Raw genomic sequence first — 25,434 nt, 5'->3', positions numbered from 1 at the left:
ACTACATACACATATCATATGTATTCACTGATACAGCAGTTGTGAAAACACATACAAAACACTGAGAGCAGGAAGAAAACACATGAGCCTTACTAGCATGCTGAGGGAGACATCAACAGAACAATTGTTGGAAAATACCTTCTTTTTCTACTTCCCCAGTAAATAAAACTTTGTGAAACAGTCAGTATGTACACAGTTACTGCCACCGTTTCCAGACATTGTGAGGTTGAAAAACAGCTGCTTCCACCACAGAGTGCCCAGCAATCTACCCAACTGTGGTGCATGTCCTAGAAATGTCCATGTAATACTTAGTACTAGATATACCCACTAGCAAGGTAGACACAACACAAGCCCATTTAGGATGAACTGACCTCAGTGAGCTATGCTGCTGATCAGCAGGCCCAAATGTTTGCTGCAGTCCAGAGGTTATGTCCCTGTCAGCAATACCTCCTGTAAAGGAAGGTTGCATAGCACCGAAACATTATGTGTCATTCCAACAGCGATAGTACCTAATAGAACAATTAGTAAGTATATGGGGGGGGAGGGAATCTAAACTCGGGGGAGGTGAGTTTGCCACAAAAAAAGAAGTCTAATTGACTTAGTAAGTACCATTACCATGGCAAAGGATTCCATCTGTAAATAGTTTAGAGGGCAAAGTGCCTGTGACAGGACGTCATTCATTTTTTAAATATATTAAGGTCACCAGAATTTTTAGCTAATATCTGTTAACATAAGAGCTGGCCATTCTTCAAATTCTGACCCTTCCCTCTAGTTCTGTATTGCTTACTTCGCTATCACTTTGGCCTACGGTGTTTGTTGTCGGCCACCGATCTTTTGACTGTGTAACACAGTGATGCTGCAATCATAAATGTATTTCTGTTAAACCCCAAATGACATGAATGCTCAAATCATTCATATTCATAGCAGCACAATTTTATTAGCCTATCAGAGGGGATAGATCTTCGCTAGAAAGCAGCTATTCACATGGGCTGGGAATTGGAAGTTTAGTATTCATTTTAACAGATTTTTTCCCCATACTCTTTAAAGATGTTGATGTTCTTGCTAAGCTTTGCATTTAGAATGAGTCATAGCTGTGGTTTAATATTACAGAAGGGATTTCTATCTGGACTCCTTACAAAGCACACATTTTTTAATTTATATTTGAATCAGATGCAGGAAGAGATTAGCAACTTCAATTCATTAACTGTAAACAACCCAGCTCCTCCCAGCCTGAAATTTAGTAGAGATTTACAAATAACATTCTGGTGGGGGATGTAGTTCAAAAGAATAAGGTAACTATTCTTGAAAAACAAAATGTTGATTCAGCAGAGGGGATTGTTACTGCAAAAGACAAGAGGAAATCCCAGAAATGAGACTGAGCATGTAATGACATGAAATAGATCAAGCAGGCTAAAGGTGATGGGTGTGTGTTTAATTTTTCTGCTTTAGATACAAAGAAACAGATGTAATGTCAACAGTACAGACTTTGGCTGGAATGAGCATCCCATTCAAAATAACATGGTGTAAAAATATTATCCTTTCAACTCTGTTCATTGTGGTCACACTTATAATAATCTGGAATAACAGGTAAACAGAATGTTAATTGAATTTGCAGATACAAAACTGGGCGTGCTGTGAGCACAGGGAACTAGAAAGGAAAATGGCAGGAAATGATTCAATGTGGAATAATATAAACTAGTATTATGAGAATGAAATTATCCAAAGGAGGAGAAATATTTGGAAAGCAGTAGAGCAGAAAAAAAGACAAGGGGCTTAATTTTCTAGTCTGGCTAAATGGCACTTAGCATAATACCTGATTCTGGGAGCAAAGACGGCTATAACCCTCTTTTTTGTTTCTCTGATCATGATATCAATCAGTATGTGTTTGGTATCCAGCATCAATCAGAGCAGCCTAACAATCAAAGCAGTTTTGGATACACAAACCATCTATGACCAGGCCCTTATTAAGTGAAACCAACTAGTGAAAAGTGATCTTCTGAAACAGATAAGTGGGTTTTTTTGTGTTTGTTGTTGCTTGCACAGATGTTTTATGGAATGACATTTTCAATTTAAATAGGAATGTCTAGTGCTGTATAGATTAAAATAAAATCTAAGATGCTTTGACATTTCCCCCTTTAGTAAATCTCACAATGTACTGTAATTATTCAAGGCCTGATTTTGATCTCACTGGCAACAATGTAAATCAGCAGTGACTCTGCTAAAGTCAACACCAATGTAAAATTTCTATAAACAAGATTAGAATAAGGCTGTTATAAATTGTTCTTGGTGAAATGTGTGTTTATCTGGGACAGCCAAGCAAGCTTCGCTGGTGAAACTAATGAAGAGGAAAAAGATCTTCCAAAACAATTTTATTTGAAAAGGCTCCAAGTTGTACATTCCAGCCATGTAAGATAGGGTCCCTTAACTAGAATGAGTCTGAATGCCTCTGAATGATGGGCTCAACATTGTTTCTTTTTTTTTTTTTTTCCATTCAATCCTCCCTGGTCCTTATAAACTTTTTTTGTAAGCATCAATATTTACAATGCAGAGACTAGGATCATTTGATGTAGTGAAGGCCTGGGACTAAAATAATGAATGTCTTTTTCTGTAGAGGGGGGAAGGGGTAAGTTTAACAATTTTGAAGTAGGAATGTTAAATTTTGATTAATTAACTAATCATATAGATGATGGGAATTCAATCAACTATTCAATTAATCAGTAAGGACTTCTGCATTCCACCTTTGAAATGCTGCATGGAGCCTTGGGCCAGCACAGAGTTCCACTGACCCCGGGCTCCACACGGGCACTTCCTCTTTGAAATGTACAAGAGCCCCAGCGGGCCATACCGCTGCCCCCTCCTACAGAGCTGGAGAAAATCAGGTTTTAGGTTGGCTCCCTCCACCACCCTCTCCTCTTCTCAACCTCCCACCCCCCATTGCCTCTTTGTGATAGAGGCACCCGGGGGGGAGGGGAGGGTAGAGGAGAGGTGGGGAAGCAACTAGTCAACTAGTGTGTCGACTATCTGATAAACTTTTGTTTATCGGATAGTCGACTAGTTGATTAGTCGCTTACATCCCTATTTAGATGACATTTGCCAAGGATAATTCTCTAAATACACTGAGGTTTGAGAGCTGCTAGAAGGTCATGTGTGCATTCTGGTGAATTTTAGATGATTTTCACCTTAGAGGGTGTGAAAAAAAAAGGACTAAGAAAGAAGAATAAGTTTATAGTTAAGGCACAGGACTGGATTTTAGGAGATCAGGAGACTTCTTCTGTGATCTGTCATGTCTCTTAATCTCTCTGTGCCTTCGTTCCCCAACTGGGATATTTCCTACCTCATAGGGATGTTATGTTAAAGCTGATGATGACTTCAGATACTCTGTTGAGGAAGAGCAGAAAATTCTCAAACAGAAAATAACCAAAAATGTGTGCAGTATATAGAAGTACCTATAGTGGCCGTTGAATCCGTCTGAGGTCATCAGAGAAATCATCCTTTGAAAAGTGCTGTTCCCAGAATCCCTTTCTGCCTCAGGGCTCTCCCTATCTATACGCTTCTCCAAACTTTCCTCCTCATTACTAGTTCTGCTTCCTTCTCTCTCCCACTGAAAGCTGTGCTCCCCTTTCTGTCCCCTTTTCCTCCTTCTTTCAGGATTACTTCACACCTTGCTTCTCCTCAGAGACTGATCTCTTGATGCCTTGCAGCTTCCTGCAATAGACACACTCCAGTTCCATTCATCTTGCTGTGCACAGCTTCAAGGAGGCTGCAGGGGGCTGGAACTGGCTGCTGCTCTGGAGAAAGAGGTGAGGAAACGGCTGCTGGCAGGGTGTCTCTCTGATTTTCTTCTTCAAAATGTGTTATTTCATCAAACATTCAGAAATAAACAGCAAATGTTAGTGTTATAAAGCAGAAAGCATTGAGTCCTCCAGTCTTCAAGGAGTCCTTACTCCTCATGTCTTTCAGGCAGAGCCATGTGTCAAAAACTCAGCCAGTCCCAATCCCCCAGAGATTTTAACTTCACATTGACCAAGTCTTTAGATCTGCTCCTCCAGATGATATGGAAAGTGATCACGGATAGGGTTATAATGTTACCTCTAGTTTTCAACTTTTGCCATGAGCTTCTCCAGCTGTACTGGCCACTTATTGCTCAGGCAATGGTTGACACCTACCTTGATGGGCCAGGCTGAATGGCTGCTTCAGTTTTATAGCTAGTATGGCCAATACTGTTTGAATGCAGGAGGCATACAAACTATATATTAGGAAAACATATAATACTAGTTTAAAATATATTCACGTACAAATCTCTTAAAAGACAATGAGAAACCCTGTAGCACCATAAAGGTTAAGGCTTGGTCTACACTAAACCTGGCAGGTTGGCTTAAAGGTATGCCAAGATGTGTAGCTGAATTTGGCTTACCTTAAACTGAGCCACCGCAGCATCTACACTGTGGGAGGATGATGGGAGCACACTCTATTTGCCTTATTTAGCACAGACACCTTAATTAACAAGGTTTTTTTTCTTTCCCTCCCCCTCTCTCCTCTTTTTCTGCTATTTATTTGTACCTCTGGACCCCTTGCTCCATTCATCTGAAGAAGTGGGTTGTGCCCACGAAAGCTCGTGATACTATCTATATTGTTAGTCTCTAAGGGTACATCTACACTGCAGGCTAAAGTCGAGTTAAGATACACATCTTCAGTTATGTTAATTGCGTAGCTGAAGTTGAAGTAGCTTAACTCGGATTTTGGCGCTGTCTACATAGCAGAAATTTGAAGGAAGAACACTCTTACTCCAATTTCCCTTACTCTTCATGAAATGAGGGTTAAAGAAGTCAGAGTAAGAAGCCCATTATTTTGCAATTATTTCAAAATAGCAGGCTTGCTGGGTAGACACACACTCTGGATACGTCTACACTAGCTTGTTAGTTCGAGCGAGATAGGGTAAGTAGGGCAAGCGGAGTTGCAAATGAAGCCCAGGATTTAAATATCCTGGGCTTCAATTGCATGTTCCCGGGTGCCATCATTTTTAAATCCCTCTTAGTCCGAACTCCGTGCCCGCGGCTACACGCAGCACGGAGTAGGTAGTTCGAATTAAAGATCCTAATTCGAACTACTGTTACTCCTCGTGGATATACAGGTAGCTCCACGAGGAATAACAGTAGTTCGAATTAGGATCTTCATGTGTAGCCACAGGCACGTAGTTTGGACTGAGGGGGATTTGTGGGACTAAGGCAGCTTCATTTGCAACTCCGCTTGCCCTAATTACCCTACCTAGCTCGAACTAACGAGCTAGTGTAGACATACCCTCTGTTATTTAAATAGTAATACAGAGGTAGCCGTGTTAGTCTGATCTTGCTAAAACAAAAGGAAAAACTTTGTAGTACTTTAAAGACTAACAAAATGGTTTAATAGGTGATGAGCTTCCGTGGGCCAGATGATCTGAGGAAGTGGGTCTTGCTCATAAAAGCTCATCACCTATTATACCATCTTGTTGGTCTTTAAAGTGTTACATAGTTTTTCCTTCTGTTATTTAAAAATAATGTGAGTTATTTCAAAATAAGCTTGCAGAATAGACATAGCCTAAGGTGTTACAGGACCATTCACACTTTTAAATCTGTTACGGAGAACACTTCTACACTGCAGGGCTAAACTCAAAATAAGCTACGCATCTTGAGTTACGTTAATTGCTTAGCTTAAGTCTAAGTAGCTCATTTCAACTTTTGGCACTGTCTACACAGCATTATTTCAATGGAGCATTCTTCCCCTGACTATCTTTACTCCTCATACAATGAGGGTTACAGGAGTCAGAGTAAGCAGTCCTCCATCTCAACATTATTTTGACATTGTCAAAATAACTGTTTTTGTGTAAATGCAGACTATGTTATATAGGAATAATGTCAGGTATTCCAAAATAACACTGCTGTGTAGACATAGCCTGAGTGTCCAGGGAGATTGAAGTGCTCTTCTCCTGTTTTTTGTATGTTACCATTCTTGATTTGTGTTATTTTATCCTTTGGTGCAGAGACTGTCTGGTTTGGCCAATGTACATAGCAGAGGGGCATTGCTAGTACATGATGCCATGTATCACAGTAGTAGATGTACAGGTGAGTGAGACACTGATGGTGTGACTGATATGGTTAGGTCCTATGATGGTGTTACTTGTGGAGATTAGAGGCAGAGCTGGCAACAGGGTTTATTACAGGGATTGGTTACTGTTTCTGCTGCATGGTTTGCAGTTGCTGGTAAATATTTTGCTTCACCTTGAGAGGCTGTCTGGGAGGTCTGGCCTACTTCCCAAGGTCTGTGCAAGTGAAAGATTATTTTCCATATGTTGTAGATCACTGATGATGTGTAGGAGAGGTTTTAGCTGGGGGCTGCAGGTGATGACCACCCAGTGTTCTGTTTTTTAACTTGTTGAGCTATCCAGCAGTAGGTGACTTCTGGGTACCCATCTGGCTCTGTCAATCTTTTCTCTCACTTTTATATAAATCTCTTTTTTGCAGGAGGCTTGTGTCACCAACCAAGAGAACTGGAAGTTCAAACATTATTGACTTGAATGTATTTTTTTAATCTTTTTTTAATTTAGGAGCAATCCTGCACTGTTTAAGTCAAAGAGAGTTTTGCTGTTGACTTCAGAGAGAAGAGGTAAGCCCTTTTCTCAGCTATTGTACTACTTTCTGTACACAAACATCTTAACTTTCATGTTACACACACAGTTTCTGGCACTGATTGTTTGGTCCTTCTACTCCATTCATCACAAACAATATTCTCATATTTCAAGTGAGCAAAATTTACTTTACTGTCCTTTTAAAATGAATTTTGTTTTGGTTCCAAGACGCTTTAATTTTTGTGCTACAAGGAAACAGCTTTAACTTTGGTTTTGCTCTGGATTCAATTAAGCCTGGGAAGTCATTATAAGAGTTGCAGTATTGTGTCTTAAAGAGCCGTTGCCCAGGACTACCATGCCCAGCTGAAAAGGACATATTTATCTAACATTCATACTTGTTTGCATATGTGCTCTGATATTACACTAGCAGATTAGTGTTTTTACTGTAAATATTTGGGTTACTCTGTTTAAAGAATAATTCACCAAGTTCTATGTTTTCTAGATACATTTGCTGATCCCATACTCTGGCACACCTAGCAATGCACCTTGTTGTTTCAGAATAGCCTATTTAAGGACACCCAGGGTGTGTCTAAACTGCACCACTATTTTGAGATAACTAGTGTTATTTCAAAATAACAATGAGAGCATCTAGACAGCCATTCCATTATTTCAAAATAATTTTGAAATAACAGACGGCTTATTCCAAAATCTGTAAACTTCATTCTACAAAGAATAATGCCTATTCCGAAATAGCTATTTCTAAATAAGGTGTGTGTAGATGCTCCACTTCTAGTATTTCTAAATAACCCTTCAGCAGGGCCATTCTAAGTAATTCTTCCTAGGGCTCTAAATCGAGATAGCATGTCTACATTAGGGAAGCCTGCCTCAGACTAATTTTGAGGCTTCCCTGCAGTGTAGATGTGCTATTTCAGAATAACCATTCCAGAATAGCTTATTTTGAAATATGCAGTGTAGACGTACCCCCACATGAACAGCAGAAAAAAATGTTTTCGATTCTGTTAATGTCATGGTGTTCTCTTGGGAGATCGAGCCATCTCAATGTGAAAAATTTAAGCAAAGAATACTTGACCTCCATTTCATCTGTCTCCTTCTTTTTCCCCCTCCTCTGGGTGCCGTTTCCCTCCTTTTTTTGTTTTTCCTTCAACACGATCCATTGTATGTACTTGAAGACATCTCAGAAATAGATGTTCAAATGTCTGCCATACAAACGGAAGCTGACAAATATGCTTAAATTAATCTTATTAATCAATGGGTTGCTTGTTTGCACTATACTCACTATATTTGATAAAGCTAACTTTCTCATTACGAAATGAGAACAAAAAGTTATATATAGACTACAGCCTGTACAATGGCACAGTTATACCAATCCAGTTGTGCAGCTGTAAGTTCTCCCATGTAGCCGCTTTATACCAAGAGGAGAGAGCTCTCCCACTGATATAATTAAATGACCCTCTATGAGCGGTGGTAGTGAGGCCGAAAGAAGAGTATCTCCCACTGACACAGCACTGTCCACAACAATGCCTCTGTCTGTGTAACTTATTTTACTTGGTGGCGAAGAGGGGGGTCCTCATCTGAAGCAAAATAGTTATGCAGACAAAAGTGCTACTGTAGACATTGCCTAAGGCAAAATCCCACAAATTAAATCAAATGCAGGAGATGTTCACCGACAATATTCTTGTCAGCAAGATAAGGAAGTATGGATTGGATAAATGTACTGTATGGTGGATAGAAATCTGGCTAGATTGTCAGGCCCAATGTATAGTGATCAACTGCTCGAAGTCTGGTTGGCGGTCGGTTTCAAGTGGAGTGCTCTAAGGATTGGTTCTAGGGTCGGCTTTGTACAACATTTTTCTTAATTACCTGGATGAGGGGATAGATTGCATCCTCAGCAAGTTTGCAGATCACACTAAACTAGGGGGTGAGGTAGATATGTTGGAGGGCAGAGATAAGGTACAGAGTGACCTAGACAAATTAGAGGATTGGGCCAAAAGAAATCTAATAAAAACATAAGAATGGCCATACTGGGTCAGACAAATGGTCCATCTATCCCAGTATACTGTCCGCTCACAGTGGCCAATATGAGATGCCTCAGAGGGAGGGAACACAACAGGTTATCCTCACACGATCCCTCCTCTGTCACCCACGTCCAGAGAAACAGATGCTAGAGACACTGTCCGTACCCAGCCTGGCTAATAACCATTGATGAACTTAACCTCAATGAATCTATCTAGCTCTTTTTTGAGCCCTGTTAAAGTCCTAGCCTACCAAGGACAGGTTAGGACCACTGCTCAGTGAGGAAGGTGAAACAGTAACAGGAAACTTGGAAATGTCAGAGATACTTAATGACTTCTTTGTTTCGGTCTTCACCGAGAAGTCTGTAGGAATGCCTAACGTAGTGAATGCTAGTGGGAAGGGGGTAGGTTTAGAAGATAAAATTAAAAAATAACAAGTTAAAAATCACCTAGAAAAGTTAGATGCCTGCAAGTCATCAGGGACTGATGAAATACATCCTAGAATACTCAAGCAACTGATAGAGGAGGTAACTCAGCCTCTAGCTATCATCTTTGGAAAATCATGGGAGACAGTAGAGATTCCAGAAGACTGGAAAAGGGCAAATATAGTGCCCATCTATAAAAAGGGAAACAAGAGCAACCCAGGAAACTACAGACCAGTTAGTTTAACTTCTATGCCAGGGAAGATAATGGAGCAAGTAATTAAGGAAATCATCTGCAAACACCTGGAAGGTGGTAAAATGATAGGGAACAGCCAGCATGGATTTGTAAAGAACAAATCATGTCAAACCAATCTGATAGATTTCTTTGATAGTATAACAAGTCTTGTGGATATGGGAGAAGCGGTGGACATGGTATACCTAGATTTTAGTAAGGCATTTGATATGGTCTTGCATGATATTCTTATCAATAAGCTAGGCAAATACAACTTAGATGGGGCTACTATAAGGTGGGTGCATAACTGGCTGGATAACCATACTCAGAGAGTAGTTATTAATGGTTCTCAATCCTGCTGGAAAGGTATAACAAGTGCAGTTCCTCAGGGGTCAGTTTTGAGACCGGCTCTGTTCAATATCTTCATCAACGATTTAGATATTGGCATAGAAAGTACGCTTATTAAGTTTGCAGACGATACCAAGCTGGGAAGGGTTGCAACTGCTTTGGAGGATAGAGTCATAATTCAAAATGATCTGGACAAATTGGATAAATGGTTTGAGGTAAACAGGATGAAGTTTAATAAAGACAAATGCAAAGTGCTCCACTTAGGAAGGAACAATCAGTTTCACACATACAGAATGGAAAGCGACTATCTAGCAAGGAATACGGCAGAAAGGGATCTAGGGATTATAGTGGACCACAAGCTAAATATGAGTCAACAATGTGATGCTGTTGCAAAAAAAGCAAACATGATTCTGGGATGCATTAACAGGTGTGTTGTGAGCAAGACATGAAAAGTCATTCTTCCCCTCTACTCTGCGCTGGTTAGGCCTCAGTTGGAGTATTCTGTCCAGTTCTGGGCACCGCATTTCAAGAAAGATGTGGAGAAATTGAAGAGGGTCCAGAGAAGAACAACAAGAATGATTAAAGGTCTAGAGAACATGACCTATGAAGGAAGGCTGAAAGAATTGGGTTTGTTTAGTTTAGAAAAGAGAAGATTGAGTGAGGACATGATAGTTTTCAGGTATCTAAAAGGGTGTCATGAGGAGGAGGGAGAAAACTTGTTCATCTTGGCCTCTGAAGATAGAACAAGAAGCAATGGGCTTAAACTGCAGCAAGGGAGGTTTAGGTTGGACATTAGGAAAAAGTTCCTAACTGTCAGGGTGGTCAAACACTGGAATAAATTGCCTAGGGAGGTTGTAGAATCTCCTTCTCTGAAGATATTTAAGAGTAGGTTAGATAAATGTCTATCAGGGATGGTCTAGTCAGTACTTGGTCCTGCCATGAGGGCAGGAGACTCGACTCGATGACCTCTCGAGGTCCCTTCCAGTCCTAGTATTCTATGATTCACCACATCCTCTGGCAAGAAGTTCCACAGGTTGACTGTGCATTGAATGAAGAACAACTTCCTTTTGTTTGTTATAAACCCACTGCCTATTAATTTCAGTTGGAGACCCCTAATTCTTAGGTTATGGGAATAAGTAAATTATTTTTCTTTATTCACTTTTTCCACACCAGTCATGATTTTATAGACCACTATCATATCCCCCTTAGTTTCCTCTTTTCTCAGCTGAAAAGTCCAAGTTTTTTTAATCTGTCTTTATATGAGACCCGTTCCAAACCCTTAATAATTTTTGTTGTCCTTTTCTGAACCTTTTCCAATGCCAATACATCTTTTTTTACATGAGGCGACCACATCTGTACATAGTATTCAAGATGTAGACGTACCATGGTTTTACATAGAGGCAATAAAATATTTTCTGTTTTATTCTCTGCCCCTTTTTTAATTAGGTTCAACAAGGACAAGTTCAGAGTATATTTTACAACGTATTACAACAATGATTCATTATTGTTAAATAAAATACAAGCATGACTATAAAATAAGATTAAAATAAACTTAAGATATTTATTTGGATACAAAATGATGAGTGGGCTCAAAGTAGTCAATTCTAATATTACATGATTACTTTCACCAATTCCATTTACTCCTTCTACTTTTTGCTGTCCGCTCTGGTCCCTTGCTTCTGTCCTCTCCCTATTCACATAGGTCTTCTGTGTGTGATGGCCGTTACTCCCACTGGAATACACTATGTCTATGTAGCACTGTCCAGGCTTGTAACCGTTACAAGGCATAAAATTACCTCGTTGTAAAATTCTATTGGGAATGCCATGAAGCATACAGCTTACAGAAACACAGACAAACTATGATTCATTTCCTTTGTTCACTTTTCATTAGCTGTTTCTGTATGAAAATGAATTTAAAAAATTAAGCGCCAACATTGGCAACATTATGTTGCCAATGGGGAATGTTCTGTACATGCTACAAAAAAGTCCCCCCTTTTGGACCTCCGAACAAGTGTATATATTCTTGATTTAGAATGCAAAATCTCCTCCCTTTTTTTCTCTGACTGACCTTCCTGAAGAATCTATAACCTACTATAAAGGTTGAACCTCTCTAGTCTGACACTCTCTGATCCGGCAACAGCTGTGATCTTGCATGATTTTAGTTATCCAGATGTCCATTTATCATGGGTGTGGCCAAGTTTTCCACAGTCCTATAGAATTTGTTTACAGCCAAAAGTCCTGGCTCCCTGTGTTATATGCTGTTATTTAGCCCTAATTCACCCTTAAATGTCTTCTAAGAGCCCAATAAGCAGTGGAAGTGTTGGTAACTCTGCTAGACAACATTGACCTCCCCGGGGTCAGCAAATTCTCTGGTTTGGCACTAGTCAGGTTCCGAGGGTGCAACACTAGAGAGGTTCAATTGTACTAATAATCCAGTAGTGAGTTTTATCTCAACAAGTCTTTGTGATATCAATTAAGTCATTGTTTAGTTTATGTACTAATACTTCCTGTTTAATTTCTGTTTATTCACCATACTTCTTGCATTTGTATATAGACATTTAAGATGTTGAACAGATTTCCCTCACTGATTTCCCTCTTGTTGCTCCTATGACTTTGTTGTAATTTTCCATCTCTTACCCCACAATCTAAATTCCCTCTAAATTGTGAAGCTGTGCAGCTGACTATTAAGAGCCATGTGGGTGCTCAGGGCTGTGGCGGGGAGGGATGCCACTCTCCACACCCCAGATGTGCTGCAGCACCCCTATTCTACACCCCAGTCTACCTCTCCCAGTCTCTCCCCTGGTCCCAACCCAGTCCCAGCCCAAAGCTGTTGCAGTTGGAGAGAGGCACCTCTTCTCCTCGCCCCCCTCTCAAGTGTTTCAGCAGGGAGAGAGAGTTGGGGGAGTCTTCTCTCCCACTTTAGTCCTGGGACACCCCAAAGTCCTCATCCCCAGTCCCACCCCAGCCAGAGCACTCACTCCCCATGCCCCAACTCTCTGTCCCACTCTAAGCCCTCTCCCACACTCTGAACCCCTCAGCCTTGTCCTGCCACATGTATTTTCCTATGTGCACCAATAAGGAGGTGAGTTGTTACATAACTTCCATATTGGTGCACATAACAAAATTCATTCCACACATGGGTGGGAAAAATTAGAGGGAACACTGCTCACATCTAGCCCCTTTTTTATGCTAACCTATGGGCTTTTGTCACCTGCCTTCTTTGAACCTAATTTAAAGCTCTCCTCGTGAGCTTGGAGAATCAGAGCATGAGTCAGTGAAATCAATGGGAGTTAGGTGTCTAAATATCTTTCAGGATCTAGGCTTTAGTGTCTCTGTGCCTCAGTCACCAATCTGTAAAATGGGGTGCATCACTTCAATTTCCTTCATCGCAGCTATGATGGGAGGATAAATACATTAAAGATGGTGAGCTGCTCAGACACTATGCTAATGGGAGTCACACAATTACCTGCATTTTTTGTAGAATGCAATTAGAGCTGGCTGCTGGGTTGTACATAACTGATACAAGCTGCACACTTAACTACTTTCTTCTGGCTCTTGCAGGAATTATCTCATGGTCCTTGCGATGCTGTCTCCTGACTCATGCCACAAGGAAGTTCTGGATGGGAACCGCTGATGCCTGCTAGAAGAACAAAGCAGCACGATTACTTTAAAAAGTAGATTATTCAGAAGACATTGTGAACTGGAGGAGTGTGTTTGTCATGTGAACATAGCACACGTAGCTATGCCTTTTTTAATCACACATGGTAACATATCCCAGGTTGTGCCACAATTCTGCTGGCAGGGGGAGGGAGAGCAGAGCAGGAAGAAAGGTGGATTCAAACCAATTTTGTACTTCCCTGATCCCAGTGATCCTAGAGGCTGTTTTGACCCTGAGTGTATGTTGAAGCATCCATAACTTCCGCCAGCTTGGAACAAGGGCAGTAAGGCCAGGGGATCACCAGTGCTCAGCACGCTACAGCGTGTCCCTGTGATATCTCTATGTGATGGGTCAGCAGAGCGTGCAGTACAGCTAACTATGCCCTCTCTCCCCCAGCTGCAGCACGCTATTATATCCACAGTCAGGCCCCTTTGTACTGCTGGTGGAGTGCAAAGGCGCTGGAGTAATGATCAGGCTGCAGCCCATACTGCCCTTTCTTTTTGGAGTAGGGGAATGTGAATGTGGCTTTATAACAATCTACCCTTCTTTTTTCCTTCTCCATGATTAACCTGCTGGATATTTTTCAGTGAATTTTATATTAATTTATTTGTTTTTGTAATTTCTCATTTGTTTCATTGCTTTGAAATACTTAGTCAGAACTACTTTTTAACAGTGAGGGTAATTAACTACCAGGACAGCTTATCTGGGAATATGATCGATTCTCCATCACTTGCACTCTTCAAATCAAGCCTGGGTATCTTTCTAAAAGAGATGCCATAGCGCAAGCATACTTTATGGAATTGTAGACTGGCCAAGTCCCCCAAGCAGCAGGGTGGCCTAGTAGTTAGGTCCCAGAGTTAGCTGGTGGCCTGGGGAATAGGCCCCTGCCACTGAGGCCTTGGGCCTAGGAATTCCAGCCTCTTATCAGAGTCTGGTTCTTCAGTTTGGGGTGTAGCCCAAGAGTCCAATTTCCTTCAGTGAAGGTTCCTTCTGGTTCTCCCCCTTTGTACTGGAGCAGGGGTTGGAGTCTTATGTGCTCCTATGGCTGACCCAGTAGACAGCTTTGGCTCAGGTCCTGCAGATGGCAGAACCAGCTCCTGTCTCTTCATTGGTCAGCCCCTAACTGAGCCAAGTTCTTCTCTTTTATTCTCTCTCCAGGCCTGGCATTGGCTGCAGATAAAACAGGGCAGGGCTAGTCGGGCCTTTTTTAATCCCTGCACTACCAGGCCCGCCTCTCATTCCCTCACATAGACATTATTTAGTAAGGCTCTTTAGCCTGTGTGAGGGAAAGTGTTAGGCCACATGATCGGATCATTTGTGGCCTTAAAATTTCTGAGGCTATGTCTACACTACAGGACTACATCTAACTGGCGGCTTCTTGCACAAGAACAGCTGTTCTTGTGCAAAAACTTGCCGGGTGTCTACACTGCATGCGAGTTCTTGCACAAGTAAATTTACAGTCTAGCATCGGAAAACAGGGCTTCTTCCAGAAGAGTTATTCCTTTCCCCACGAGGAATAAGCCCTCTTGCGCAAGAGCTCTTGCACAAGAGGGCAGTATAGACAGGCAACATGAATTTCTTGAGCAAGAAGCCCCTATGGCTAAAATGATCATTAGAGCTTTCTTGCACAAGAGAGCATCCACACTGCCATAGACGCTCTTGCACAAAAGCACATCTCTTGTGCAAAAGCACATGCCAGTGTAGATGCACTCTTGTGGAACACTTTTTGCGCAAGAACTCTTCTGCCAAACAGTTCTTGCGCAAGAAGCTGCCAGTGTAGACGCAGCCAGGGTTTCTGCACAAAAACATCTGTTTTTGCACAAAAACCCGCGGAATGTCCTCACCTCAAGCGTATTTTTGCACAAGAAAATCTACAGTCAATCGACGGATCAGAGGGCTTTTTACGGTGTAGATATACCTACTTTTTGCGCAAAAGTTCTTACGCAAGAAGGTGTGTGTGGATGCTCAACGGGTTTCTTGTGCAAAAAGAGCATATCGCAAAAAGCACAGGTAATCTGATGGCCATTCTGTGGCCATCAGAGCTTTCTTGCGCAAGAGTGTCCATGTAGTGTGGATGCTGTCTTGCACAAAAGCACATCACTTTGAGATATGGACACGCTTTTGCACAAGAAGTTTTTGCAGAAGATCTCTTCCACAAAAAGCTTCTTGCACAAAAACCCTGCAGTGTAGACAAAGCATGACTGTATGAATCTACATGCCTGCCTATTTCCTATCCCTTCTCCTTTTAGAAGCCTAGCTCAAAGTAAACTTTACATGCTGCACTGGATTTTCATTTGCCAGTGACACATCATGGTGACTTCTGTGTCTACACAGTACCTAGATCTTTTGAATCCAGGAAAGTACCTTCAAATGTAGTCTCCCTTCTAGGGCACTAGTTTTAAAATGGTGTCACTTAAAGTTATACCAATATAAAAGCAGTGTGAAGGAGTCAAAAATCGGATATGTATTGATAATCACTTAAATTCTGACCTTCCCATAGATTTTTCTTCTTATCTGACTAAAAGAAGGTGAAGAGTTTAGCATAACCTGGAGTTTACCAACATTTTAGATTAAATTAGAAGCACGTGATTTTTTTCTAAAGACTCTTATGTCTTATTATATCTTTTTGTGTTGGGATTTACAGATTGCCATATTTCATAACAAGCAAATGATTAGGCGTGGAGAACACTGACTCACCGTTGCTGGTTTGTTTCCTTATGCAAAGTAATAAAACATGTCCTAATGTGTTAGGACAAGGAATTTCCAAGAGAATGTGCTAGAAGCAAAGGACTTAATCTTGCACCAATGAAGTTGTTGGGCGTTTTGCTATGGACTTCACTGAGAGCAGGATTAGGATCAAGCTGAATATGTTGGAACCTACTTCTATTAAATCTATTCGTTCATGCACTTATACCATATAACCTAGAGAAAGATTTTTTATCCTTTATCCTTGCCATAAAGTGTTGTTTAAGTCAATGACTTTAGCTTTTATTTAAGTTTTGGGTTTTTTTTTTTGTTTAAGTCAATGGTTTTAGCCAATGTTTTGGTGACTACACATGAACTGTGCACAGAATGTTAATTTTTTTAAAATAAATAAAACAATGAAATGGTCCCAATGAATGATCTTTATAAACTTTCTGCATGGTAGGGGCACTTTTATATTTGTAATGGGAAAGTATTCTTCTTTTCACAGCTGTTACCTGGCCAAAAAACAATGCATTAGCACAGCCAAAAAGTGGGAGTTGAAAGGAGCTATTAATTTCCTGGTGTTTTCAGGATTATGGACTATAAAGTTTCCTGGTTTTCAGACAGTACTCAAGAGCACACCTTGGGTAACCAAATTCAGCTCTCAGTTATACTGAACTAACTCCCAATAAAGTTACTCATGATTTACATCAATGTGACTTTGTATGTTATGAATATATCTTGTCCTGTTGCTCTTCCTTAAATCCAAGCAAAAAAATCACTTATCTGAACCTCATCCTCTCCATGTTCTTTTGTTTGTTTATGCTTCAGCAGCACCTTGTACTGGGATCCCATTATGCAATATTGTGTATGAGCAGGGAAAGAAAAAAATATACTGGGGCATGACACTGTATATTTTTATCCCAGCTCTTGGAATATTGAAAAAATGGAGATTCACTGACTGCTGGAGCTGTTTGCTTAATATAATAATACAATCTAAACCTGCTGTTTTGGAAGGCAAATTTTAAATGTATATGGTGTAGACTCTGGCCAAATAGTCATTATTTTCACATCTTCCAAAATTCACAGGAATCACAAACAACACATGTTGTCTTGCTACCATGTACTACCCCTTTCACACTGAAAAAAATGGCAATTAACAGTGAAGCAGGTTACATTAAACAATGAGAGTAATAATGTTAAGTCAGATTCTAGTCTCATCAAAATTGGGTGAGTCCTTTTCCTATGAGCCTTACTGGTAGCTTTGATTGGTTGTTTTGTTTCGGACATTGACAGTTGGCTTTTGTCTAAAAACAGTTCATAACAGTTTGACTATGAAATAAGTTATCCCAGAACTATAAATCTATTGAGACAAAAGAGAGTGCTCTAGGATCATGGAATATTTTTATAAAGAGACAATGCAAATAAAAAGTTATGCAGAACGAAGAGTTAGGTTGCTATTTTTTATTCTGGAAGCCAGAAAAAATTATTATTTGTTTTTGCATTTGAAATTCAGGTCTTACTTACCCTTGAAGACTCTATGGATACTGGAGAATTAGTAAAATTATAAGATTCCTACGTCTAAAGAATAAAAGTAGATCAGTTGATAGGGGAAGTGATTTATAATCAGACTGTTAAAAATGCTCTTTTTTGCTTGTTTTTATTAATACCTGTTTCATTTCAATGTTCAATGACCATTTGGAGCAAATTGTTAAAGGTTCTAGAAGGGGAAAAAGGCCAGCACGGGATTCCCCCGATGCTATAGAGGTAAGCAATCGCTTTCAAGCTCTCTCCACAGGCTCTGCAGAGCTGAAAGCTCTGGAAGGGACCTCACAAGGTAGAAACCAGAAGGGAGCACCATCTACTGAAAGGCATGGGATGCGTAGTCCTAGGGATGGGGGTTCCATGGCCACCACCCCCAAAAGGAAACAACGGGTGGTGGTGGTCAGGGACTCCCTCCTAAGAGGGACTGAGCCATCCCTCTGCCGTCCGGACCTGGAATCTCGAGAGGTGTGCTGCTTACCGGGAGCTCGCATTCGGGATGTCACTGAGAGGCTTAGCAAGCTGATCAAACCTTCAGATCGCTACCCCTTCCTGCTTCTCCATGTAGGAACGAATGATACGGCCAAGAATGACCTTGAGCGGGTTGCTGCGGATTATGTAGCGCTGGGAAGAAGGATCCAAGACTTTGGAGCGCAAGTGGTGTTCTCGTCCATCCTCCCTGTTGAAGGGAAAGGACTGGGCAGGGATCGTCGAATTGAGGACGTAAATGCGTGGTTGCGCAGGTGGTGTCGCAGAGAGGGCTTTGGTTTCTTCGACCATGGGACTCTGTTCCGGGCACAAGGATTGTTAGGAAGAGATGGGATCCACCTAACGAAGAGAGGAAGGAGCATCTTCGCGGGCAGGCTTGCGAACCTAGTGAGGAGGGCTTTAAACTAGGTTCGTCGGGGGACGGTGACCAAAACCCTGAGGGGAGTGGGAAAGTCAGATACCGGGAAGAAATGCATAGAGCAAGGAGCGAGAAAGGATGACCCCAGTTTCGAATGGAGAAGATAGTGCAATCAACTGGTTACCTGAAGTGTTTGTACACTAATGCGAGAAGCCTGGGCAACAAGCAGGAAGAACTGGAGGCCCTGGCCCAGACCAAGAAATATGATTTAATTGGGATAACAGAGACTTGGTGGGATGACTCGCATGACTGGAGCGCTGTCATGGAAGGGTATAGATTGTTCAGGAAGAATAGGCAGGGGAGAAAAGGAGAAGGAGTTGCACTATATGTAAGAGAGCACTATGATTGCTCTGAACTCCAGTATAAAGAGGGAGAAAAACTTGTTGAAAGTCTATGGGTCAGGTTTAAAGGAGCAAACAGCAGTGATGTTGTGGTTGGTGTCTGCTACAGGCCACCGAACCAGGTGGATGAGGTAGATGAGGCTTTTTTCGGACAACTGAGCGAAGCTTCCAGATCGCAGGCCCTGGTTCTCATGGGGGACTTTAATCACCCTGACATCTGTTGGGAAACCAATACAGCAGTACACAGGCAATCCTGGAAGTTTTTGGAGAATGTTGGGGATAACTTCTTGGTACAAATGCTGAAGGATCCGACCAGGGGCCGTGCACAGCTTGACCTTCTCCTCACAAACAGGGAGGAACTAATAGGGGACGTAGAGGTGGGTGACAACCTGGGAAGCAGTGATCATGAGATGGTAGATTTCAGGATCCTGACCAAAGGAAGGAAAGAGAGTAGTAAAATACACACCTTGGACTTCAAAAAAGCAGATTTTGACTCCCTCAGAGATCTGATGGAAAGAATCCCCTAGGATGTTAACATGAAGGGGAAAGGAGTCCAGGACAGCTGGCAGTATTTTAAAGAAGCCTTATTGAAGGCACAGAAAGAAACCATCCCGACGCGTAGCAAGAGAGGCAAACCTGGTAGGAGACCGGATTGGCTTACAGGGGAAAGCCTTGGTGTACTTAAGCACAAAAAGGAAGCTTACAGAAAGTGGAAACTTGGACAAATGACTAGGGAGGAGTTTAAATGTATAGTTCAAGAATGCCGGGGGGTTATTAGGAAGGCGAAAGCGCAAATGGAGTTGCGACTAGCTAAGGATGTAAAGGATAACAAGAAAGGTTTCTACAGGCATGTCAACAAGAAGAAGGTGATCAGAGAGGGTGTGCAGTCCCTAATGGATGAAGGGGGTAACCTAGTGACAGAGGATGTGGGGAAAGCTGAAGTACTCAATGCTTTCTTTGCCTCTGTATTCACGGACAAGGTCGGCTCCTGGACTTCTGTGCTAAGCGACGCAAGATGGGAAGAAGATGGACAGCCCTTGGTGGGTAAAGAACAGGTTAGGAAATATTTAGAAAAACTAAACGTACACAAATCCATGGGTCCAGACTTAATGCACCCAAGGGTACTGAAGGAGTTGGCAAATGTCATTGAGGAGCCTTTGGCCATTATCTTTGAAAAGTCGTGGAGATCGGGCGAAATCCCGGATGATTGGAAAAAGGCAAATGTAGTGCCCATCTTCAAAAAAGGGAAGAAGGACGATCCAGGGAACTATAGGCCAGTCAGTCTTACCTCGGTTCCTGGAAAAATCATGGAAGGGATCCTAAAGGAATCCATTTTGAGACACTTGAATGAGAGGAAAGTGATCAGGAATAGTCAGCATGGATTCACAAAGGGCAAGTCATGCTTGACCAATCTGATTAGCTTCTATGATGAGGTAACTGGCTCAGTGGACATGGGAAAGTCAGTGGATGTTATATACCTTGACTTTAGCAAGGCTTTTGATACGGTCTCCCACAATATTCTTGCCAGCAAGTTAAGGGAATGCGGATTGGATAAATGGACGGTAAGATGGATAGAAAGATGGCTAGAAGGCCGGGCCCAGCGGGTAGTGATCAATGGCTCGATGTCAGGATGGCGGTCGGTTTCTAGTGGAGTGCCCCAAGGTTCGGTTCTAGGACCAGTTTTGTTCAATATCTTTATTAATGACCTGGATGAGGGGATAGATTGCACCCTCAGCAAGTTTGCAGATGACACTAAGCTAGGGGGAGAGGTAGATACGCTTAAGGGCAGAGATAGGGTCCAGAGTGACTTAGACAAATTGGAGGATTGGGCCACTAGAAATCTCATGAGATTCAACAAAGACAGGTGTAGAGTCCTGCACTTGGGACGGAAGAATCCCAAGCATAGTTACAGGCTGGGGACCAACCAGTTAAGTAGTAATTCTGCAGAAAAGGACCTGGGGGTTACAGTGGATGAGAAGCTAGATATGAGTCAACAGTGTGCCCTTGTAGCCAAGAAGGCTAATGGCATATTAGGATGCATTAAGAGGAGCATTGCCAGCAGATCCAGAGATGTCATTATTCCCCTTTATTCGTCTTTGGTGAGGCCACATCTGGAGTACTGTGTCCAGTTCTGGGCCCCCCACTACAAAAAGGATGCGGACGCATTGGAGAGGGTCCAGCGGAGGGCAACCAAAATGATTAGGGGTCTGGAGCATATGACCTACGAGGAGAGGCTGAGGGACTTGGGTCTGTTTAGTCTGCAGAAGCGAAGAGTGAGGGGGGACTTGATAGCAGCCTTCAACTTCCTGAAGGGAGGTTCCAAAGAGGATGGAGAGAGGCTGTTCTCAGTAGTGACAGATGGCAGAACAAGGAGCAATGGTCTCAAGTTGTGGTGGGAGAGGTCCAGATTGAATATTAGGAAAAACTATTTTACTAGGAGGGTAGTGAAGCATTGGAATGGGTTACCTAGGGAAGTAGTGGAGTCTCCATCCCTAGAGGTGTTTAAGTCTTGGCTTGACAAAGCCCTTGCCGGGTTGATTTAGATGGGATTGGACCTGCCTAGAGCGGAGGGCTGGACTTGACGACCTTCTGAGGTCTCTTCCAGTTCTATGATTCTATGATAAGGGGATGGTTGGATGAAATAACATGATCTTGGTAACTAATTGACCATTAATTGTAGGGGACTTTCTGGGTGTCTGGCTGGTGAGTCTTACCCACATGCTCAGGGTTTAGCTGATCGCCATATTTGGGGTCAGGAAGGAATTTTCCTCCAGGGTAGATTGGCAGAGGCCCTGGAGGTTTTTCGCCTTCCTCTGTAGCATTGGGCACAGATCACAGCTGAAGGACTCTCTGCATGTTGGGGCCTTCAAAGTATTTGAAGGCTTCAATATCTGAGACATAGGTGAGAGGATTATTCTAAGAGGGGTGGGCGAGATTCTTTGGCCTGCACTGTGCAGGGAGTCAGACTAGATGATCATAATGGTCCCTTCTGACCTTAAAGTCTATGAGTCTATGAGAACCTATCAATTTAAAGAGTGAAAGTACACGCCACACATATGTGAGAACCCAGTATTAGAAGCAATGCCAACACAAGCTACATTCATGGCATAATATTTATATAAGGAAATAGAACTATTTTAATGGAATTAGATCTTAGTTGTTTTATATTCATATCACTATATCAAAGTTACAGTCCTAAATGTCTATACATCATATATACTGAGGAAATGATAGTGCTTCCTGTTTTGTCACATCTGGAACATTAGCCATCTGAACCTCTAAAAAAACTAGGCTAAATAATTTACCACACTGTTTATTTCAAAGAGCTCCTTCCAGAATCAAAGGAAATCTACGTGCATGTTTCTAAAGGCATTGTTCATACAGCCTGTGATGTCCATCATTATGTTTTGCTGCTTTTGTAACCTAAATATAGTTCAATGGATTGGAATTCCATGGTTATCCCAGTTGATTCCTTTCCTATTGTGTAAGGACGAACAATAGGAAGCAAAGAATGACTAATGAACATAAGGTGTTGGAAACAGGTAAAAATCTTTACATTCATAATACCTGCTTCTCTTTTGGTATCTAATAAAGCCCTGTGATTTGACTAAATCTATCATGACTGGATTTATAACATGCTTTTTACATTGATCACATACACATTTTTCTTTAACTTGCCAATGTCTTATAGGATACCTTGCTGAAATAATGTATGGGAAGAAATAACCAACCAAAAATAGCAACAGAAAAATAATGTAAAAGAAACCCCAAGGAAACTGTAGGTTGAAGAGACGTATTGTGCCATAGGATACACTGTAATGTGAAACCATAATGTGTGGAAATTGTGTTAAATCTGAGAAAATTCTTCAGTACAATTAGAATTTCAGTGAAATAAGCATTTAATAGATTTCATTATATAAACATTCCCTGTCAAAGGTGTCCTAGTCAAAGGAAACTACAATAGTGTTCTCCTTTTGGTATCCAGCACAGGCACCCTTCATAGGTGTCTGGCTCTTCACTCATCACACAACTCTCTCCCTCTTGATGGCGCATTTCTAGGCTTAGGCTGCTCCATTCCCTTCCTATACTTTGAGATCCCCAGCGGGTCAGACTGCCTCAGCTGGCTGCTTTGCTTTCTCAGAGGCTAAACATAATGTAATTATCCATGGTTTTAAGTTATCACACAGCTCTTTCTAAGCCAGCAGATTCTTAAGGCAAAAGCATTACAGAAAAAAATTAAAAACCATAAAAGAACAATAGACACATGCTAATAAGCTAAAAGAACAATGGACACATACTAATAAGCTAACTCCAACAAGAGCTCTGATAGGAGGCAGTCCTTCAAATCTCACCCATGGGTTCATGACAGCCAATTAGCTCCAAACAAACAGCCCCATAAATGTTTGAGTTACTCCTTTATACATATTTGTATTTGTCTTTGTAATATAATGATACTTAAACTTAACTCAGTAAGGTTGAACTTAATTGAATAAAACTGGGACAGGAAATTGCTATATCTGTCACAAAGGGTTTCTATTGCTAAAACTTAAAGGTTAGGAAGGTCTGTCTAGAGAGCTACAAAGTTGCCTTGTATTGACCACTTGAAGCTCCAGTGAAGTTAATTCAGTGATCTGTGGAAGATCACAAGGAACACCAGTAGGAGTTTTGCAACCAACTTCAGAGGGGTCACAATTTCACTCTATTGGCTATTTCTAAATATGTCACATTTGGAATGGTTTAGTCCAGAAGGTCCTTATCACTTCTGAAAATCTAAGAGATCTTGACTTGTCAGTGCTTTGTGCACCCTGAGAACTGCTGCCCAGAAAACAGTCTTTATCCAGAGGCATGTGGGTGGAATCCATCTCAGAGACACAGCATTCAATATTTGTCTGATGAGGATTTTTTATTCTGATATCCCCACTCAAAGTGATAGAAATGAAATGTAGTGGTCATTTGGTCTATGGTGCTCCAATAAAGTGGAAATTCTGAGTAGCTGAATTTACTACTTTTAATGTCTGTCATGGTAATGAAAATAAGTATAGAGCAGTGTTTCTCAAGCTTTTTTTATAAAGTACCCCTTTAAAAAAATATTATAAATACCCTCAATACCTACAGTTTTCAGACACACACATATTTTTTCTACCTTTGCAACACATTTGTTTAAACAACTTAATCATAGCCAGCTGGGCGATGAACTTTTGAGTGTAAAGTGTACAAAAATAATAAGGCGCTGTAAAACTTAAAACAAAAATTCAGTTTTCTCCAAATTTCAGTTGTGTTGATGTACTCCCCAGACTTCTCGAGTACCCCTAAAGGTATTCGTACCACTGGTTGAGAAACACTGGTATAGAGTATTAGGCTATGTCTACATTATGGAGTTTTTCTGGGATACGTCCAGTATCGCAGAAAACCTCTGCCGCATCCAGGGAACACGTCTGCTCTTCTGAATTTTTTTTGGAAGAGCAGACGTGCTCTTTCAGAAGCCCTGTATTCCTCATTTCATGAGAAATAAGGGCTCTTCCAAAAGAGGAGAGTTTTCCAACATTTGGCCCATCTTCCAAAAAAAGAATCTGAAAAAGGTAACCTGTGTACCTTTTTCCGAAAAAAACAGCAGTGTACACATAGCCTTAGTGGGAGAGGGTGAAGATTGCCACGAACAGTTTGGAACACAGAAGGACAATTCTGAATTAGATTTAGAGCTGGCCAGAAGGGCAGTGACAGTGGCTGAGGATAAGAGTAGGAAGTTTCCATTTCCTTGAGTAAGAAAGCAATTTAGCCACTGTACTTTGGACATTCAAAAGCTGAGAGAAAGGCTCTAGGGCAGTGGTCACCAACCAGTAGATCAGGATCTACTGGTAGATCTTGGAGCCTCTGAGAGGTGATTCTGACTGATTTGGCCAAGAGAATTTCAAGTGCTGGTACTTCACCTGCCCCTCCCCCTTCTGCTGCACATCTCCCGCCCTTTGCCTTGGAGCTGCCTACCCCCACCCCTGGGAGCCTCCTGCTTGCAGGGCAGGGGAGGGAGAGGAAGGGTGCTGATGTCAAGGTGCCCCCTCTCACCCTGTATCCTATCTCCTCAGAGTAGAGAGAGGGCACAACTGGACTTGAGATGGAGTTTGCTGGCTGCTTTTGAGAGTGGTGCAGGGCCAGAGCAGAGGTGAGCCTGCCTTAGTCCCACCGCACCACCAACCAGGAGCAGCCTGAGGTAAGCAGTGCCCAGTCAGAGCCCACAGCCTGAAACCCTACCCCAGGCATGAACCCCCTCCTGAATCCCAAGCCCCTGCCCTAGCCCTGAGTACCCCTTCATCCAAATCCCCTCCCATAGCCTGCACCTAGAACCCCCTCCAACACCCCAACTGCCTGCCCCAAGCTCAGCTCCAAGCCCCTCTCACACTCCGAATCCCTTAATCCAAGACCAGAGCCTGTACTCTAACCCACTGCCCCTGCCTGGGCAGGCCTCAGACAAGGGGCACAAAGGATGCAGGACAAGGATATTTGGGTCTGAAGTAGATCTTGGATTGCACTTAAATTCAAATAGGAATCTCACGTTTAAAAAGGTTGGAGACCACTGCTCTAGGGGGACCATAAAAGAGGGAATTGAAAGAGTCTAGATGGGAGTGACCAAGTATGTACAATGTAAGGCCAGAGCGTGCTGCAACATGGCA

General features: G+C 41.9%; 2 long non-coding RNA genes across 2 annotated transcripts in view; one reads left to right on the top strand and one right to left on the bottom strand.

Annotated features, from left to right (window-relative positions):
- LOC142829510 (uncharacterized) overlaps positions 1–25,434 on the bottom strand; it is a 115,533-nt gene that overhangs the window by 47,883 nt on the left and 42,216 nt on the right. Inside the window, exon 2 of the long non-coding RNA XR_012903944.1 lies at positions 13,103–13,276. This is a non-coding gene — a long non-coding RNA (uncharacterized LOC142829510). The remainder of the gene's footprint in view (positions 1–13,102; positions 13,277–25,434) is intronic.
- On the top strand, positions 1,662–16,743 carry LOC112545697 (uncharacterized). Its single transcript, XR_003089243.2, has 3 exons — positions 1,662–3,800; positions 6,581–6,639; positions 13,198–16,743. It is a non-coding gene; the product is annotated as an uncharacterized LOC112545697 (long non-coding RNA).

This window comes from Pelodiscus sinensis, chromosome 1 (genome assembly GCF_049634645.1).
Source record: "Pelodiscus sinensis isolate JC-2024 chromosome 1, ASM4963464v1, whole genome shotgun sequence".
In the NCBI taxonomy this organism is placed as follows: domain Eukaryota; kingdom Metazoa; phylum Chordata; order Testudines; family Trionychidae; genus Pelodiscus; species Pelodiscus sinensis.
This window is presented reverse-complemented; position numbering and strand designations above follow the sequence as displayed.